Source organism: Octopus sinensis, linkage group LG14 (assembly GCF_006345805.1).
Source record: "Octopus sinensis linkage group LG14, ASM634580v1, whole genome shotgun sequence".
Lineage (NCBI taxonomy): Eukaryota > Metazoa > Mollusca > Cephalopoda > Octopoda > Octopodidae > Octopus > Octopus sinensis.
Window position 1 is genome coordinate 67,410,268 of NC_043010.1, and position 21,899 is coordinate 67,432,166.

Here is a 21,899-nt window from a genome sequence, read left to right on the forward strand (position 1 = left end):
CCACAGCCATCACCACCACCACCAACACACTATTAATTGTGACTACAAGACAAGGGGTAGAAAGAATTCACTCATTGATATAACAGTATTTGCACAAACCAATGAGAGGGGTTAAGTTGATTACATCAGCTGGTACTTATTTTATTGACCCTGAAAGAATGAACGGCAAAGTTGACCTTGGCAGAATTTGAACTCAGAACATAAAGACAAATGAAATGTTGCTAAACATTTTGCCTGGTGTGCTAATGATTCTGCCAGCTCACCGCTTTATTAATAATAATAATGATAATAATAATGATAATAATAATAATAATAATAATAATAATCATCATCCTTTCTACTATAAGCACAAGGCCTGAAATGTGGGGGGTTGTGGACTAGTTGATTACATCAACCCCAGTACTCAACTGATTCTTAATTTATTGACCCCGAAAGGATGAAAGGCAAAGTCGACCTCAGCAGAATTTGAACTCAGAACGTAGCGGCAGACGAAATATCTATTTCTTTACTACCCACAAGGGGCTAAACACAGAGAGGACAAACAAGGACAGACAAACGGATTAAGTCGATTATATCGACCCCAGTGCATAACTGGTACTTATATAATCGACCCCGAAAGGATGAAAAGGCAAAGTCAACCTCGGCGGAATTTGAACTCAGAACGTAAGGCAGACGAAATACCTATTTCTTTACTACCCACAAGGGGCTAAACACAGAGAGGACAAATAAGGACAGACAAACGGATAAAGTCGATTATATCAACCCCCAGTATGTAACTGGTACTTATTTAATCAACCCTGAAAGGATGAAAGGCAAAGTCAAATTTCGGCGGAATTTGAACTCAGAACGTAGCGGCAGACGAAATACCTCTAAGCATTTCATCTGGCATGCTAATGATTCTGCCAGCTCACCACCATAATGATGATGATGATGATGATAATAACAACAACAATAATAATAACAACAATAACAATAACAATGACAATAATAATAAAAGCATTTTTCATAACTGCACAAGCAGTTGATGTAAAGAAACTAGCATGGTGCCGCCAGAAGTTTTCTATATTGCGCACAAATCTTTATAAATATGATGTTATTTAGGAAGTTTACTGTAATATTTATTACAGTGCTGCCTGCATCTGTGGGTTGTGAAAAGGTTAACCTACTGACAAAATTTTCAACTAAAACAATTACGTGTATACGCCACTATGCAGAGTTATAAACATGTTATAACTGGTGTGTCAACACATTTTTGAAATTTTTTTTCTTGCGGAGGTTGTCTTCTTTATCTTTCTTTAGTTTAATTAAGCATTGTTCAACAATATTTACCTCTTCTCGTTACACTTGATTAATTAACAGCATTAGTGTCTTGGCACTAACTTTTTCTTTAAAAAGACTCAACTTACAAATAACATGATATATAGCTAGTAGTAGTGGTGGTGGTGGCAGCAGCGGTAGCAGCAGCAGTGGTAGTAGTAGTAGTAGTAGTAGTAGTAGTAGTAGTAGTGTGGTGGTGATATGAATGTATGCAAAGTGATGCTGACAAGGATGTAAAACATGCTGATACCCAATAGTAAGAATTTTGTTGTAAAAGAGGATGGTAATGATGACGACAACAGCAATGACAAAGACAATGACAATAATAAGGATATTGATATCAAAGACGTGACAATAAAATTATGAAGAAGGAGCTTTCAGGTTGCCTAGATGGTGTTTATACATCAGGTTCACAAAACCTGATGTTATGTTACTCTTTTATTCTTCTATTTGTTTCAGTCATTTCACTATGGCCATGCAGGAGCACCGCCTTTAGTTGAGCAAATTGACCCCAGGACATATTCTTTGTAAGCCTAGTACTTATTCTATTGGTCTATTTTGCTGAACTGCTAAGTTACAGGGACGTAAACACACCAGCATCAGTTATCAAGTGATGTCAGGGGAACAAACATAGACACACAAACATATACACACACCTACATATATATATATATATATGCAACGGGCTTCTTTCAGTTTCCGCCTACCAAATCCACTCACAAGGCTTTGGTCGGCCTGAGGCTATAGTAGAAGACACTTGCCCAAGGTGCCACGCAGTGGGACTGAACCCAGAACCATGTGGTTCATAAGCGAGCTACTTAACACACAGCCGCTCCTACGCCTCTTTTACTTTTTTACTTGCTTCAGTCATTTGACTGTGGCCATGCTGCAGCTCTGCCTTTAGTTGACTCCTGGACTTATTCTTTGTAAGTCTAGTACTTATTCTATCAGTCTCTTTTGCCGAACTGCTAAGTTACGGGGACATAAACACACCAGCATCAGTTGTCAAGCGATGTTGTGGGGGGGGGGAGAAACACAGACACAAACATATACACATATACGATGGGCTTATTTCAGCTTCCATCTACCAAATCCACTCACAAGGCTTTGGTTGGCTCGAGGCTATAGTAGAAAACACTTGCCCAAGGTGCCACGCAGTGGGACTGAACCCGGAACCATGTGGTTGGTAAGCAAGCTACTTACCACGCAGTCACTCCTACGCCTGTGGAAAATTCTAAACTGTATCAGAGTAAGTCACACCATTTTATACTTGATTTTGACTCCACCAAAAACTGGGGTGTAACTTATACACAGGACAAAACTAAAACTATGAAGAGGAAAAAATTTGGTACCAAGAGTTAAATCTAAATTAGGGGTGCAACTTATTCAAGAGTAAATACTGTGTGTGTGTGTGTGTGTGTGTGTAAGTGATCTAAGAGTCCATAAGCCAGGAAAAAATGCACTCATATATTTGACAATAGAGTTGGTATATTAACCAAAGTGTACAGTATTACACAGGGTGTTCAAAAAGTCTCTCAGCAGTGAATTTTTTTTTCATCCTGTGCATCACCATAGTGCTACTTCAAGAGTTTTTTGGTGAACGGATTATTTCGAAGGGACTTTGGCCACCAAGTTCACCTGATTTAACACTGCCACCCATTTTTTTTTTTTCTGGGGAGCAAGTAAAGGATTAGTGTACAAGAATCGCCCGAAAACCATTGAATACCAACTGCAGAGAGACTTTTTGAACACCCTACGTATATATATATATATATATATATAATACTGTGTGCTTTGATTAATGTGTGTGTGTGTATGTGTGTGAGAGAGATAGAGAGTGCGTGTCTACTTAAATTGTTTTAATCAAGGATTCTCTCCCCTTTAATTGCAAATTCACCACCAAAGTCAAACCATTTGTGTGTGTGTGTGTGATTACTTGTATCAGTCGTTGAACCATAGTCATGCTGGGGCCCTGCCTTGAAGGGTTTAGTGAAACAAATCGGCTCCAGTACTTATCATTTTAAAGTCTGGTACTTATTCTACCAGTTCCACACACACTCATATGTATACACACACATACCTTGCACAAGGTACCACACAGTGGGACTGAACCCGGAACCATGTGGTTGGGAAGCATATATATATATATATATATATATATAATATATATATATATAATACTGTGTGCTTTGATTAATGTGCGTGTGTGTATGTGTGTGAGAGAGATAGAGAGTGCGTGTCTACTTAAATTGTTTTAATCAAGGATTCTCTCCCCTTTAATTGCAAATTCACCACCAAAGTCAAACCATTTGTGTGTGTGTGTGTGATTACTTGTATCAGTCGTTGAACCATAGTCATGCTGGGGCCCTGCCTTGAAGGGTTTAGTGAACAAATCGGCTCCAGTACTTATCATTTTAAGTCTGGTACTTATTCTACCAGTTCCACACACACTCATGCGTATACACACACATACCTTGCACAAGGTACCACACAGTGGGACTGAACCCGGAACCATGTGGTTGGGAAGCATATATATATATATATATATATATATATATATATATATATACTAGCAGAGGCACCTGGCATTGCCCAGAAATGAAATTTTTCCTTACATATTGGAAGAAAAAAGCAAAATATGTTGTATAGAAAGTTGTTATTCTAAATTCAATTTATTCTTCAATTGGGATACAATTTAAAACGAAGACCCTATTATATGTCCGAATTAAAATTATTCATGCATCACAAGTATGGAAGTAATTGGTGAAGCTGTTTTCGCATGAAAATGAATACACACACATCTCTATTTTATATATTAGATAGATTTGTAATAGTATAAAATACAATTGTTATTACGGGCACAGAGGCTTCTGTGTCTATATGGTGAAGATAGACACTAAATCCGTCTAACCACTCCAAATTAGGAAGTGATTAGACGGATTTAATGTCCATCTTCAGCATATAGTCACAGAAGCCTTTATGCCCTTAATTATAATTATATTTTATACTATTATAAATCTCTATATATGAATTTACCTAAATAGGTCTATTCCATATGCTGGCCACTGATAAATTTTTTTATGATTTTATCCTTTAATTATATATATTATATTATATATATATATTACATATATATCTTTATATAGAGAGGTTGTATGCTGTCTGTCTCCTACGATTTATATTCCTAACTACTCCCACATTTTGCGGTGCAGTTTAACCAAAATCGGGTATCTTATAGTCGTGATTCATATCGAGCCCTTCTGGGTATTAGCGCGCGTCTACAATGAGTCTACGATTTAAAAAAATTTTACCATCAATTTTTCCCATTTTTAATGCATTTTTGGCATATATAAAGGAAGTAACTCTCTAAAAATTTATTATTAAATCTCAGAACGTAAAAAGCTACAGTAAACCCCCCCCCCTTTGTGGTTAGCCATATTGAGATGACTATTATACTTTACATCTCTAAAAATGCTTATATAGTTATTTCCCTTACAAACCCGAGCAACGCCAGGCGATACTGCTAGTTATATATATATATGATATGTGATGGGTTTCTTTCTGTTTTCATCCACCAGATCCACTCACAAGGCTTTAACTGGCCTGTGGCTATAGTATTAGACACTTGACTAAAGTGCCACACAATGGAACTGAACCCAGAACCATTGGGTTGAAAATGCATTTATATTCATATTGTGTGTAAATCTTATCATCCATTTTATACTTTTACTTGTTTTGGTCATTTGACTGCAGCCATGCTGGAGCACCACCTTTAGTTGAGCAAATTGACCCCAGCACTTATCCTTTCTAAGCCTAGTACTTATTCTATCGGTTCTCTTTCGCTGAACCGCTAGGTTACGGGGATCTAAACGCACCAGCATCGGTTGTCAAGCGATGTGGGGTGGGTGGGGGTGGACACACACACACACACATATATATGACGGGCTTCTTTCAGTTTCCATCTGCCAAATCCACTCACAAGGCTTTAGTCGGTCCGAGGCTATTGTAGAAGACACTTGCCCGAGATGTCACGCAGTGGGACTGAACCCGGAATCATGTGGTTGGTAAGCAAGCTACTTACCACACAGCCACTCTTGCACCTAACCCTTTTAAGAAATGTAGCTAACATTTACTTGGATTCTAGATTTTTACCATATTATTACTGCTGCTGCTGTTGTTACTGCTGCTGCTTCTGCTGCTAGTAGGACAGTAACTGCACTACTTATATATCCTGTTGTTAGTAAATTAACTCTTTCACCATGAAATATTTACTGTAACTGAATTATATACATAATGTACGTATTTTAAGAAAACTTCCTAGACAACAGAAAATTCTCAAGAATATCATCTCAAATCCCTGCGGTTGCTGTTATTTTTGAAGTTCAGTATACAACTAATTACTTTGTATGTATTGTAGTCTATGGGTGAACTTTTTTCCTACATCAAGGCTAATAGTTACATATAATATTGTTTTGGGTGGGTACTGAAAGGTAAGACAAGTCAATGACCCAGTTAGGATCCAGGTCACAGCTAAATCTCTTTGCTGAATAGCCTTGGGAAATGGTTGAAATGCTCAGTATACTCTTTCATCTTCCAAAATCACTTTACAAGCCGCGAGCAGTGAAGGGGAGCCTCTACATGGTTTTTGAACCCGCTAAAAATAGCAACGAATCATCCTCATAATGCATCTCATCATCTTAAAAGAAGGAAAGGCATATTGAATAATGATGTGGTTGAGGTCGACTTTGCCTTTCATCCTTTTGGGGTCGATTAAATAATACTAGTTATGCACTGGGGTCGATATAATTGACTTAATTCGTGTGACTGTCTTTGTTTGTCTTCTCTGGGTTTAGCCCCTTGTGGGTAGTAAAGAAATAGGTTATAAATATAACTAACTGCCACTCTGTCAGTTACAACAACGAGGGTTCCAGTTGATCCAATCAACAGAACAGCCAGCTCGTGAAATTAACATGCATATGGCTGAGCGATCTGCAAGTTAGAGAAGCAGAGGGTTGACGGGCACTCTCTGTCTTCTCCCATCTTTATCATCCTGTATTATTATCATTTGCCTCATCAATGTCTTGTCCAGTCTGCAAAGCTACCCATCTTAGTACTGCCTCTCTCTTTACTCTTTTACTCTTTTATTTGTTTCAGTCATTTGACTGCGGCCATGGTGGAGCACCGCCTTTAATCGAGCAACTCGACCCCGGCACTTATTCTTTGTAAGCCCAGTACTTATTCTATCGGTCTATTCTGCCGAACCGCTAAGTGACGGGGACATAAACACACCAGCATCGGTTGCCAAGCAATGCTAGGGGGACAAACACACTCACACAAACACACACACGCATATATATATACATATATATGACGGGCTTCTTTCAGTTTCCGTCTACCAAATCCACTCACAAGGCTTTGGTTGGCCCGAGGCTATAGTAGAAGACAATTGCCCAAGGTGTCACACAGTGGGACTGAACCCAAAACCATGTGGTTGGTAAACAAGCTACTTACCACACAGCCACTATGGCAAATTTGATAAAATAAAATAAAATAAAGTACGCATACTCTTAATGTAATTCTCAAGGAGATTCAGCGTAGCATAGGGTGGAACAAGGCTGGCCAGTTGAAATACAGGTACTATGGTACTAATCGTTTTTGCCAGAAGAGTGGACTGAAGCAACGTGAAATAAAGTGTCTTGCTCATTGACACAATGCATTGCTGGGAATTGAACTCATGACCATGTGTTCAGTTAGGGTATTCACAACCGTAAATACCCTAACCATTAAGCCATGTGCCTTCATGGTTCTAGATATACTAGCTTAGTAAAAAAAAATGGCAGGCAGCTCATTACTGGAATGCCTCTGCTCACAGGTTTAAGATAGTAGTATGTGATTAAAAAAGAGATTTGACAGCTATTTCTAGCAGTTTGAATTACTACATACAGATTACTTTTTTAGTTGTTGAAATTTATGTATTCTTTTCGGTTTGGTCTGAAAGAACCCACACTAGCCTTCTAAGGACCAGTGAGGTTGATATAGCCAATGTCCCTCAGGAGTAAGGAGGAACAGTTCAAGAAACTGAGTTGACAAGTTCCTTTTATAGGATGTTTTCAAGGTTTCTGTTCCTAGAGTAGGGCATTCTAGTGTGAAATATCTAGTTTCCAAGTAGTTGATATATATGAGCAGAAAGTAAAGGAAGAATGAAGGATGGCATCCTCTGTGTGGTTAGTTTGAAGTAATGTAGAGAAAGTCATTAATAGGAAACATAATTGAAGGCGGCGGGCTGGTAGAAATGTTAGCACGCTGGGCGAAATGCTTAGCAGTATTTCGTCTGCCGTTACGTTCTGAGTTCAAATTCCGCCTAGGTTGACTTTGCCTTTCATCCTTTCGGGGTTGATAAATTAAGTACCAGTTACACACTGGGGGGGGGGGATGTAATCGACTTAATATCTATGTCTGTCCTTGTTTGTCCCCTCTATGTTTAGCCCCTTGTGGGTAGTAAAGAAATAGGTATTTTGTCTGCCATTATGTTCCGAGTTCAAATTCTGCCAAGGTCGACTTTGCCTTTCATCCTTTCAGGGTCGATAAATTAATTACCAGTTACGCACTGGGGTCAATATAAACGACTTAATCCCTTTGTCTCCTTGTTTGTCCTTTCTATGTTTAGCCCCCACTGTGGGCAATAAAGAAATAAGAAAACATAATTGAAGAAGAAGGTAGACTGTAGGGGACATGTTAAAATTTTGAAATTTACACTCACACAAGAACTGATCGAACACTTGGAGCAGTGGTCCTCAAATTGACAGATACGGCCACCCCACCAAATATTAGTGGAATATTTTTGTCATATGTCCTCTCTTTATCAATAGGAAGAGAGAATAGACTTTGCACCCTGCATCTTTGTAATTTTTCTTTCTTCGCCATGGTATTGGACAAATTTAAAAAGTTAGAAAGTTGTAAACCATCTTAATTTAGTAATCATAGTAAGTTTCTTGCTAGTCTACAGTCTTTGCAGGTGGCCATATGAGACACACTAGGTTAGAGCAAACATAGAAATTGTGGAGTCTGAGAGAAAACATTTAATTTGAAAGATAGAAGACAGATTATGCTCATCAGTGGACAACTTCACCAGAAGGCTTTCATACTAAAGTTAAACTTTAACTTAAATGCTTTGTTGATATTAAGGATAACAACATTTCCTTTGTTGAAGCTCTTTAGGAGAAGAGATCTTCAGAGAATGACATAAGATCTTCAGAGAACGACATAGGATCTTCAGAGAACGACATAGGATCTTCAAAGAACGACATAGGATCTTCAGAGAACGACATAGGATCTTCAGAGAACGACATAGGATCTTCAGAGAACAACATAGGATCTTCAGAGAACGACATAGGATCTTCAGAGAATGACATAGGATCTTCAGAGAACGACATAGGATCTTCAGAGAACGACATAGGATCTTCAGAGAACGACATAGGATCTTCAGAGAAGCGACATAGGATCTTCAGAGAACGACATAGGATCTTCAGAGAACGACATAGGATCTTCAGAGAACGACATAGGATCTTCAGAGAAGCGACATAGGATCTTCAGAGAACGACATAGGATCTTCAAAGAACGACATAGGATCTTCAGAGAACGACATGTCTTCGATAATTCTGTATCAATGGAAGTTGTACTAGTATTTTCTGAGTCAGATTCTTATAAATATATTGAAGAGTTTGAAGATGACAGGAAGGCAAGCTTGAGAGTATATTGTTTGAGGATGTTGAAAAAAAAAAGCTGTCAGGACTAATCACCCTTGTTTGGCAGAGGAGACCAGAATAGTTTTCATACTTGGCAGCAGTATGCACATGGTGATTTAGGAAGTGAGTGTGTTGAGTGAAGTTAGGAAGTGGAGTGGGTAGCAGTTGTGATGGATTTATCAAGAGGCGTAATACTTCCCAGCTACATTCATTGAGAACGGTAAGTAAGAGGAAGCTGAAAATTTACTAGAGATAATTTTGGCTTTGGACCAAAATAACTCAGACACAATTCAGAAAAGAAGGAATCTTCTTACTTCCTGGTGGTCAGACAGCATATGTTGTATTAGTAGGGAATGCCTTTCAAGTGACACTGAGTAATTTCATCCAGATATGAAAGAAGCCGCTTGCCCAAAGTACAACACATTAGGATTGAACCTGGAACCACGGGGTCGAGAGGTTGAGAAATGTATTTATGTTCATACTGCATATTTTATTATCAATGTGTTAACGCTTTTACAGAATAAGTATGCTGTGTTCGTTGTGAGACTATTAGTGAACTATTCTGACTGAGGTGGGTGGGAAGAGCTTTGGTTGTGTAATGGGTATTGAGGTACATACCAAGGAAAGGTGTTTTCTGATGAGTCAGAGGTAAAGCATATTTGCTGACATAAGTAGTCAGCTTAGAATTGGGGGAGTTCCAATCACTTAGTAGACTTAAAGTACCAGAGGGTTTAAGAAGCAGACAATGTTATGCAGTAGATGGGTGTAAGGTGGGAAGACAGCTATACATACATGCATATATACGTACATATACACGTGAATACATACAAACAGACAGATAAATAGACAAGTAGACAGATAAACATAGACAGTCAGACAGATTGATAGATGCAGAGATAAAAAGATAGATAGATAGACAGACAGACAGACAGACAGACAGACAGACAGACAGCCAGACAGACAGACAGACAGACAGACAGACAGACAGACAGACAGACAGACAGACAGACAGATAGATAGATAGATAGGTAAATAGATAGCTAGATAGACAGACAGACAGATAGACAGAGAGATAGATAGGTAAATAGATAGCTAGATAGACAGACAGACAGACAGATAGGTAAATAGATAGATAGATAGATAGATAGATAGATAGATAGATAGATAGATAGGTAGGTAGGTAGATAGATAGATAGATAGATAGATAGATAGATAGATAGATAGATATAGATAGATAGATAGATAGATACATACATACATACATACATACATACATACATACATACATGTACTTATATATGCATTTTTACATATGTACACATACTAATATACACACAATTCATTTACTGACGTATAAACATGCATAATCATACATCTAAAATACACAATTTTTTTTAATGTATTTCTACTTTGCTTTTTGTTTTCCTACTTCAGCAAGTCATAGTGAAATCTATTCCTTCTTGAGGTGGTCTGATAAAACCAAAACATATCCAGCATCCAGAGATGTCTCACTCCTCGACGTCATGTTCATCATCATTATTATTATTTAATGTCTGATTTTCGTGTTAGCATGGGCAGGACAGTTTGACAGGGGACCAACAAGCTGCAGGACTGTATTGAGCTCCAATGTCATCATAGGTACGGTTCCTACAGCTGGATACCTTTCCTAAGACCAAACACTTTACAGAGTGTATTGTGTGCTTTTTTTTGTTTGCTTGTTTTTTGTGCCACTAACACAAACGAAGTAGGAGTGGCTATAGGCGTAGGAGTGGCTGTGTGGTAAGTAGCTTGCTTACCAACCACATGGTTCCAGATTCAGTCCTGTTGCATTGCATCTTGGGCAAGTGTCTTCTACTATCGCCTTGAGCTGACCAAAGACTTGTGAGTGAATTTGGTAGACAGAAACTGAAAGAAGCCTGTCGTATATATGTATATATATATATATGTTTGTGTGTGTGTGTGTGTTTGTGTGTCTGTGTTTGTTCCCCCCCCCCCACATCGCTTGACAACTGATGCTGGTGTGGTTACGTCTCCATAACTTAGCGGCTTGGCAAAAAGAAACTGATAGAATAAGTACTATGCTTACAAAGAATAAGTCCTGGGGTCGATTTGCTTGACTAAAGGCGGTGCTCCAGCATGGACACAGTCAAATGACTGAAACAAGTAAAAGAGTAAATAATTTGCAAGCCAGAAAAGAAGAGAGAGGAAGGAAACAGAAAGAAGCTCCTTATTAAGAGGAAGTATTTGGGAGGGAAAGGTAGTGGTTGGTAACTGTATGCCAAGGGTTGAAAGGGTAAAAGTATGATGGAGGGACAAGCACAGGTGTTTTGCTATAGAGGAGGTACATAGCTGAAAGAGATAAGAGGAAGGTAGTGTTGGGGTACAAGAGCAAATTCTCAAGGAACAAGGAGAGCATAGGAAAGGACACAGCCGATGGACCATGGGAAGGGATGAGGCAGTGGTTGCTTTCCTAAGAGTGTGAGTGGGGAGTAGAACAGATGGGAGGAGAGGTTGATATAGTGAGTGATAAAGAAGTGGGGTAGGTGGAAGGAGATGATGGAAAATTTCATTATGTGGAGAGATGAAATGGGAGATGAAGAATTGGATCAGGAAGGAGAATCGAAAAAGTAGTAGGTGTAGGGGCAGTGGAGAGAGAGATATAGGGATACATAAGGGACTTTAGTAGATGGATTATGATGGCAGATATGGGAGGGCATTGAGAATGATAGCAGAGGAGAGAGAGAGAGAGAGAGTGAATGAGGAGAGAGAGAGAGAGAAAGGGAGAGAGGGAGAGAGAGCAGTGGCTGAAGGCACAGAAAAATGGTGATTGGTTGAAATGGTATAGGCAGGGATGATGAGGAATGAAAGTAGTTCCAAGACACAGGGTGGGACCGTTTTAGAGGGGATGGACTGTAATATGGACTGATACTAGTCTCAGGTAAGTACAGCAGTTATTTAGTACCATAGCCACGGGGTGGGGGGTAATGCTCCACGTGTCAGGGAAAGGGGAGAGAGGAGTGGGGACAGGGCATTGCACATACAAGGATAACTGAATGCTTTTAAGATATCAATATTTGACAAAATTATTAGAATAATATTCTTTCTTATTTTGGCACAAGGCCAGCAATTTTGAAGGGAGTGGGTAAGTCAACTTCATCGATCCCAGTACTTGACTGGTACTTATTTGACTGACCCTGAAAGGATGAAAGGCTAAGTCAACCTTGGCAGAATTCAAACTCAGAACATAAAAAGCTGAGTGGAGTAATGATTATATCATTAGTCATTGATTAATGTGATAATTTCCACATCAGGTAATTACATTGAATTAACTTTTTAATACTTCTGGAAATTAAATGTGACAGCAGTAGCAGTAGTAGTGGTGGTGGTGGTGGTGGTGGTGGTTTTGGTAGTAGTAGTAGTAGTAGTAGTAGTAGTAGTAGTAGTAGTAGTAGTAGCAGCAGCAGCAGCAACAGCAGTAGCAGCAGCAACAGCAGGGGAGCATGCACTGTAACAGCATGTCACTGCATTCACCATTTGTTGGTGATTCCCTACTCTTGGTGGGTGGTGCCTTTGCACCACTCAGGTGACAACTTCTCAACCTAGTGGTTCCCAACACGGGTCCATATGACCCTTAGGGGTTGAGGGGACGTAACATTATGTTGTTAAAATTTATATGTAATAAAATGGCTATACTTCTACAATACAATTCCTAATAATATTTATTCTTTTATTTGTTTCGGTCATTTGACTGTGGCCATTCTGGAGCACCGCCTTTAGTCAAGCTGATCGACCCCAGAGCTTATTCTTTGTAAGCCTAGTACTTATTCTATTGGTCTCTTTTGCTGAACTGCTAAGTTATGGGGACATAAACACACCAACATCGATTGTCAAGTGATGTTGGGGGGGACAAACATATACACACACATACATATATATATAGAGGGAGATATATGACAGGCTTCTTCCAGTTTCCGTCTACCAAATCCACTCACAAGGCTTTGGTCGGCCCAAGGCTATAGTAGAAGACACTTGCCCAAGGTGCCATGCAGTGGGACTGAACCCAGACCATGTGGTTGGTAAGCAAGCTACTTACCACACAGCCACTCCTGTGCCTATTTAATTATAAAAACACAACAGGATTTTTTTGAATATTGAATGGCTATGAGGGTCCACCTAAGAAAAAATAGAAATCAAAGGGGTCCATATATAGAAAAAGGGTTAAGAGCCACTGCTCCAACCCATGGTTCTGTTTGAGTAGTTGTTGCTGGTGAGGGTTTTTATGAGGTCAGAGTGCAAATCCTATGTCATCCTCTTTTAGTTACCTTTAATAATATGTAGAGAAAACGCTGGGTCTATTCTTTGGCATGCTGGTCCCCATACAACACTAGAGCAATGTGAAGTAAAGTGTTTTGCTCAAGAGTACAACATGCCACCTGCTCTGCGAATCGAACCCATAATCTGGCAATTGTGAGTGCAATACCCTAACCACTACACTACATGCCTTCACATATAATAATTAATAACTTAATTATTAACACAATAAGACTAAATATGTTTATTAAGTATATTATATGATGACTTCTACACAGTTATTCAAAACTATTGTGATACTCAAGCTGTTAACATCCAACTGTCAACCTTTCTACCATTTTCATCATGTTTGTCATAATCTTGTTTGTTTCCTATAACAAATACTACTCTCCATGACTTCAGCAGGTTGTAAGGAAAGGTAAAGTGATGGACCTCCATTTTGAGCCCCGATTTTTTTATGTATAGAATCTGTTTTATATATATATATATATATTATATATATATATATAGATATATATATATATATATATAAAACAGATTTTTTTTTTATATATATTATATATATATATGGCCTGCTCGCTTAGCCAGCGGGGTGGCGTCATTCGAAGGCTAAAACAATGTGAACGCATTGTGACCAGCGATGTGTAACAACATCTGATGGTCTGGTCGGTCACGTGATCACGTGATATATATATATATATATATATATATATATATATATATATAGAGAGAGAGAGAGAGAGAGTGAGAGAGAGAGAGAGAGAGTAGATATGTTTATTAAATATTATTGTATATGACTTCACTGTACATATTTATTTATGAAAACAGAAGCATCCGGAGATAAAAGTAGAAAATATTTAGATGAAGAAGCACAGAATGTGAAAGAGGTAGGGGAAAGGAGAGAAATAGAATCGTAGAGAGAATGAGAGAGGGTGGAGGAGGAGGAGGAGGAGGAGAGGAGGAAGCAGAGGAGGAGGAAGCAGAGAGGAGGAAGCAGAGGAGGAGGAAGTAGAGGAGGAGGAAGCAGAGGAGGATGAGGAGGAGAGTGGATGGAGGGAAGGAGAGAGAGGATAAAGAAGAATGAGGAGCAGGAGTAAGAAAGAGAGTTGATGGAAGGGAAGAGAGAGAGAGAGAGAGATAGGGAGACTGACAGACGAAGAGGATGGAGGGGAGGGGAAAGAGAGAGACAGACAGAGAGACAGAGTGAGAGAGAGACAGAGAGAGAGAGACAGAGAGAAAGAGAGAGAGACAGACAAACAGACAGACAGACAGACAGACAAACAGACAGACAGACAGACAAGCAGGCAGACAAGCCGGCAGCCAAACAGACAGCCAGACAAACTGGCAAGACAGACAAACAGAAAAGACAGACACAGACAAGACAGACATAGACAGGCTGACAGAGAAGGCAGGCAAGACAGGCAAGACAGATAAAGCAGACAGCGAACTTGTAAGTAGAGTGAGAGCCTTTAACTAAAAAGATGTCCAAATAGAAGAGAAATAATTGTTGTCAATGAGTCTCCACTCAAACATCTGTTCCAAGCACAGCCAAGCAGACTGCTGACCTTTTATGAAAGATCACTTGTCAGAGAACTTGTCATTTTTATGGGACAGAGTTTATTGAAAGTCACATGTATATCAAGAATGATGGTATGTGTGGGTGTGCATGACATTTAATTGTAGTTTCCCTTAGTTTTTGTGTACCTTGATAATAGTTTGTAAAATAGATAAAGGCTATATTGTTAGATACTTTAGAAGGGCCAAGTATTTAATTTTTGTTGTTGTTTCTTTTTTCTGTTTTTGTGCTTTATTCTTTTATTTTTTTATTTGTTTCAGTCATTTGACTGCAGGCCATGCTGGGACACTGCTTCTAGTAGAACAAATCGACCCCAGGACCTACTTTTTGTAAGCCTAGTACTTATTCTATAAGTAATATACTTATAGAATAATTACTAGGCTTACAAAAAGTACTTATTCTATCGGTCTCTTCTGCTGAAATGCTAAGTTACAGTGAGGTGAACACACCAGCATCAGTTGTCAAGCGATGATGGGCGGACAAACAAACACACACACACACACACACATATATACAACAGGCTTCTTTCAATTTCCCTCTACCAAATCCACTCACAAAGCTTTGGTCAGCCCGAGGCTATAATAGAAGACACTTGCCCAAAGTGCCATTGAGTGGAACTGAACCTGGAACCATGTGGTTGGTAAGCAAGCTACTTACCACACAGCCACTCCAGTGCCTGTTCATTTTTTTTCATAACATTAACCATTTAACCTCTATATCATCAATATCTTTTGTCTTTAATCTTTTGTCACAGTCATTGAAATCGGAATCGAAATTGAACCAATCCTATGACTGGCACCCGGCAGATGCCAGGACCCCTGGACTGGAGATACGTAAAAAGCACTATCCGAATCGTGGCCGATGCCAGCGCCGCCTCGACTGGCTTCCGTGTCGGTGGCATGTAAAAAGCTCCATCCGAATCGTGGCCGAAGCCAGTGCCACCTCGACTGGCTTCCGTGCAGGTGGCACGTAAAATGCACCAATCCGACCGTGGCCGATGCCAGCCTCGCCTGGCACCAGTGCAGGTGGCACGTAAAAAGCACCCACTACACTCACGGAGTGGTTGGCGTTAGGAAGGGCATCCAGCTGTAGAAACATTGCCAGATAAGACCGGAGCCTGGTGCAGCCTTCTGGCTTCCCAGATCCCCGGTCGAACCGTCCAACCCATGCTAGCATGGAGAACGGACGTTAAACGATGATGATGATGATGATTGGACTGCAGCCATGTTAGGACACCACCTTGAAGTGTTTAGCTCTTTGAACCCAGGACTTAATTTTCTTCTGAAGTTTGGTTCTTGATGTAGCAGCCTCTTTTGTTAATCCACTAAATTACTGGGATATAAATGACACTGGCTGTAAAATCATGGTGGTGGAAGACAAAACTACACAACCTCAATAACACACACACACACACACACATATATGAAGGCGCATGGCCTAGTGGCTAAGGTGTTGCATTCACGATATTTATATCCTGTATTAATTACACACCTTCTCAAATTTATATGTAAGTATGTATGTATGCACTTGTGAGTGCGTATGTGCATGTGTGTGTTTGTGTATAAGATATTTTGAATCTAGTTTAATACTAAATTGTTTTCATATAAAACTTGATATAAACCAAACAATATATCTTGTTTCATATATATATATATACATACATACTTGGAAATGGATGCATGGCGTTCAATTAAATAATAATATGTGCAGGTGGCACATGCAGGTGGCACGTGTAGGTGGCACGTAAAAAGCACCCACTACACTCGCGGAGTGGTTGGCGTTAGGAAGGGTATCCAGCTGTAGAAACACTGCCAGATCAGACTGGAGCCTGGTGCAGCCCCTGGCTTCCCAGACCCCGGTTGAACCGTCCAACCCATGCTAGCGCGGAAAGCGGATGTTAAACGATGATGATGATGATGATGATATATATATATATGTATGTATATATATATATATATATATATATATATATATATATATATATATATATATATATATATGTATGTATATATATATATTATATAATAATATAAATAATATATAAAAATATGCATATATACATACATGCATATATACATATATGCATGTACATACCTACAACTATATGTATATATACATGCATATATGGGTACAGGACATCAAAAAAATGTTGAACACAATGAGAAACGAAATGTTCAACATTGTTTTGATGTCCTGTACCCATTATATGCATGTATATATACATATAGATGTAGGTATGTACATATATGTATGTATATATGCATATATTTATATATTATTTATATTATTATATGATCGAATGCCACACATCTTTTTCCATATATATATTATATATATACATATGCATATATAGGTACAGGATGTAAACAACATGAAGTACGACAACAAGTGAGTTAAATATACAAGCAACGAGAGAAAAAATAATTGTAAACACGACAAGTAACGCAAAGAACAACCCTTCATCAGTTGTCGGCTGTCTATCTACTCCTCTTTTCTAGCATTTGAACGACAATATGAGTCTTTGAAGACAGTTGCTTCCATAACTTCCAAAATAAATTTTGGACTTTATGGAGGGTCAAAGTTGGAAACAAAAGCAGGTGAGTGGAGACATACAGGGAAACTGAATGGAAACAAACATGGAGGATTGTTAGACCAGAATGAGGGGAAAAATAGTGAACGCTGGAAGAAGACCCTCCATGTTTGTTTTTGTTTGGTTTCCTTGTATGTCTCCACTGTCCTGCTTTTGTTCCCAACTTTGACATTCCATAAAATCCAAAATTCATTTTGAAAGTTATAGAAGTAATTGTCTTAGAAGACTCATATTGTCATTGAATGCTTAAAATGAGGAGTAGATAGACAGCTGACAATTGATGAAGGGTCGTTCTTTGATGTTGCTGCACCTCTTATACGTCCATAGCTTACACTGGGTATATTTTATGGAGGAGTTTCTACCTACACCTTTTCTACAGATCTAGCAGGGCTACCTACCTGAGGGGGTGTGTGTGATGAGTTTGCCTTTCTGCTTACTATAACTTTGGTCTTTGCTACATTTACTCTAAGGCCTTTTGATTCTAAACCTAGCTTCCACACCCGAAATTTCTTTTCTAGTTCCAGTAGTGATTCTGCTATGAGGGCCAGGTCGTCAGCACAGAGGAGCTCCCAGGGGCAACCCGTCTTGAATTCCTCTGATATTGCCTGGAGGACTATGATGAATAGAAGGGGACTAAAGGCTGAACCTTGATGGACCCCTACTTCTACCCGGAATTCTTCACTATACTCGTTGCCAATCCTAACCTTACTAATGGCCTCTCTGTATAGGGCCTATACAGCCCTTATCAACCATTCGTCAATCTCCAGTTTCCGCATTGCCCACCAGATAAGGGATCGGGAGACCCTGTCAAAGGCTTTCTCCAAGTCCACAAAAGCTAAGTAGAGGGGTTTATCTTTAGCTAGGTATTTCTCCAGCAGTTGTCGAACCAGGAATATGGCATCAGTGGTGCTTCTACCAGGAACAAAACCAAACTGCATCTCATCTAAGCAGACTCTCTCCCTAATGAGATGGACTATGATCCTCTCTGTGACCTTCATCACCTGATCCAGCAGTTTAATACCCCTGTAGTTATTTCTATCTAGAGCATCACCTTTACCCTTGTAGCAGTTGACTATGGTGCTGCTATGCCAGTCATTGGGTATGACTCCATTATGTACTACCTGGTTTACAATGCGGGTGACTAGGCCATAGCCCACACCACCAGATGCTTTAAGCATCTCAGCAGTGATTCCTGATGGACCAGGGGCTTTTCCTGGCTTCATACCCTTAATTGCTTTATCTACTAGAGAGCTGTCTATTGGGATAGCTGGTCCCTCTACTGGGTCAACATTTGGCAGGCTCTCCTCCTCCCAATCATTCTCCACATTCAACAGTCTTTCATAATGGCTTCTCCAAGCCTCTTTCTTTTCAGAATCACTAAAAGCAAGTGCACCATCATCCATTCAAACACATTTCTCTCCTGTGACATCACAATTTTCTCTCACACACTGTCTTGCAATCCAAAATACCTCAGTTCTTTGGTCCTCACATCTCTGGACAAACTTCTTCTTTTCCGCTTCGCTCTTGGCGATGTATACCTGCCGCCCAGCCTCCCTTCTGGTACCTTGTACCATTATATATGACAGGCTTCTTTCAGTTTCCATCTACCAAATCCACTGAGAAGGTTTTGGTTGGCCCGAGGCTATAGTGGAAGACACTTGCCCAAGGTGCCATGCAGTGGACTGAACCTGGAACCATGTGGTTGGTAAACAAGCCTCTCTTACCACACAGCCACGCCTGCGCCTATTCTATATTTTTTCTAAATTCATGCAAGCTATATTTGAGAAGTCCTACTATGTGTATGGAATATTGAAACTAAGATTATTCTTTCCAATGTTAACAACAGACATGCAAAATTAAGTAGGAAATAATTTTATGATATGCTAGTAGAATGATATACCTTGATCATGGTAAAATTTTATATAATTTTCAGAATTTGAACTGTTGAACTTTCAGCCAGAAATCAGAGATCTAAAACATTTCAAAATAAAATAATAATAAAAAGCTACCTTCCTTGGCAATCTGTTATCATTATCATTATTATTGTTATTATTATTATTATTCATTTAGAAAAGGTTGAATTTAAGTATCTCATTATTTCTTCAGCTTCAGCGTTTTTTAAAAATCTAAATGTTTTAATCCTAAAACATTCTCTTTACATATCTTTCATAGTTTTCCTTGTTTGTATTGTTTTCCCATCTAAAAAGACAAGAATTGCACTTTACTTCATATGAAATAGTGGTCTGATTTTAACCCATTCGCGACCCTGTGTCTTGTGAAATGTACCACTAAGAGGTTTTGAGTAATTTTGAAAATAACTAAGAATTTGGAAGGTTTAATAAAATAGTTAACTTCTTTTTTAATTATTAAATTGGTGTTTGGAAAATAACTAAATGTTCTAACATAATATGTGTGTGTGTGTGTGTGTGTGTGTGCGTGTTAGATGCAAGGTGTGCCTAATAAGATTCAAGGTCAATGCATCATATTCCACCAGTAAATATCATACCACCATGGGTCCAAGATAATATATCATTCTTTCTTTTATTCTTTTACTTGTTTCAGTTATTTGACTGAGGCCATGCTGGAGCACCACCTATAGTCGAGTAAATCGACCCTAGGACTTAGTTATTGTAATCCTAGTACTTATTCTGTCATTCTCTTTTGTCGAACTGCTAAGTTATGGGGACATAAACACACCAGCATTGGTTGTCAAGCGATGTTGGGGGGACAAACACAGACACACAAACATATATACACATACATACATACATACATACATACATACATACATACATATATATACATATATATGATGGGCTTCTTTCAGTTTCCGTCAACCAAATACACTCACAAGGCTTTGGTTGGCCCGAGGCTATAGTAGAAGATACTTGCCCAAGGTGCCACGCAGTGGGACTGAACCTAGAACCATGTGGTTGGTAAGCAATCTTCTTACCACACAGCCTGCACCTATATATTAATTTTTAACAATGTTTGAGAAATTAAAGGCTAAGTCAGTGTAGGAGCTGGACATATTAAGAGGCATGTATCAAGTGTAGTGTTCGACTACAACCACAAGTATCCATTACCTCATCTGTACTTTGTATGTTCAAATAAGAGAGAGCAGGAGGGGGGGTAGGAGGAGGAGGAGGAGAAGGAGAAAAGAGAGTTAAGGAGGAGAGTAAAAGGGGGTGGAGAAAGACTCTACGTGTACCTCTGTGTGTGTGAGAATGTGAGCACATGAATGTGTGTATTTGTGTATATGAGCAGGAGCGAGAGAGAGAGAGAGAGAGAGAGAGTGATTGTAAGCATGTGAATGTGAATATGCACATGTGTGTGTGCACGAGTGTGAATATGAGAGTTCATGTACATAAGCATGTACATGAATGCATGTGTACATGTGCATGCATGTATATGTATATGTATGTGTTTTTTGTGTTAATGCTTATCGGTTACATTGTACTACAGAGATGTAGTCTAATGGCCTTGGTGGGTAAAACGCTTACTTATCTTATCAAAATGATCAAATCATTTATCATTGTTTCCTTCTTTCTATACATTCTAGTCATGAGACAGGATGAATCTATAATTTCTCAGTAACCTCTGACTGTACCATGCGTTATAAAACCAGTCTTGTTGTTGTTATTCATGCTCCCCATATCATTCATTGGTAACAGATGATTTTTAACAATATTTTCTCAATGAAAAGAATTCTCTTAAAACCCTTTTGATACCAACCCGGCTGAAACCGGCTCTGGCTCTCAGTACAAATGTCTTGTTTTCATAAGTTTTGAATTAAAATCTTTCACCAAACCGTAGTCACAATTTATGTTCCTAACACTAGCTTAATGATAACGAAGTTATTTTATTAAATTCTTTGTTATATTTAAAATAATTGAAAGAATAAATGCAGTAACGAAAGGGTTAACTCAGTTAGGACCCAGTTTGCAATGAGAATAGAGTCAATAACAATGTATACAGCCTTGGGAAAGACACGAAAGCTGCTTCTTACTGTATTTGTACATATTAATTGTGAAGCTTGGGGTAATTAAAGGGAAGTTATTAACACAAGAGGTACTGTGGGTGATGGTCGAGTGGGAAGGACACCAAACTACTGATTTCCAGGTTGTTTTCTCGAGGCAACTCGTAATGAAGATGTACAAAGATTTAATGAAGCCTAATTAAGAAACCTGTCACTTGTAGTAATCTAATCAAAAAGATATGTCCCATAACGATTCTTCTGAGGAATTTATTATCATCACTAGCTCACAGCAAAACCACTACCACCACCACCACCATCACCATCATCATCATCATCATCATCACCACCACCAGCATCATCAGCATCATCAGCATCATGCTT

At 39.0% G+C, this 21,899-nt stretch overlaps 1 protein-coding gene across 1 annotated transcript in view; it reads right to left on the reverse strand.

The window, feature by feature from the left end:
- LOC118766129 (putative uncharacterized protein DDB_G0277255) overlaps nt 1-21,127 on the reverse strand; it is a 71,254-nt gene extending 50,127 nt beyond the window's left edge. The window contains exon 1 of the mRNA XM_036509413.1: nt 21,043-21,127. The gene's annotated coding sequence lies outside the window, so the exon portion shown is untranslated. The remainder of the gene's footprint in view (nt 1-21,042) is intronic.
- Nucleotides 21,128-21,899: the final 772 nt, after the last annotated feature.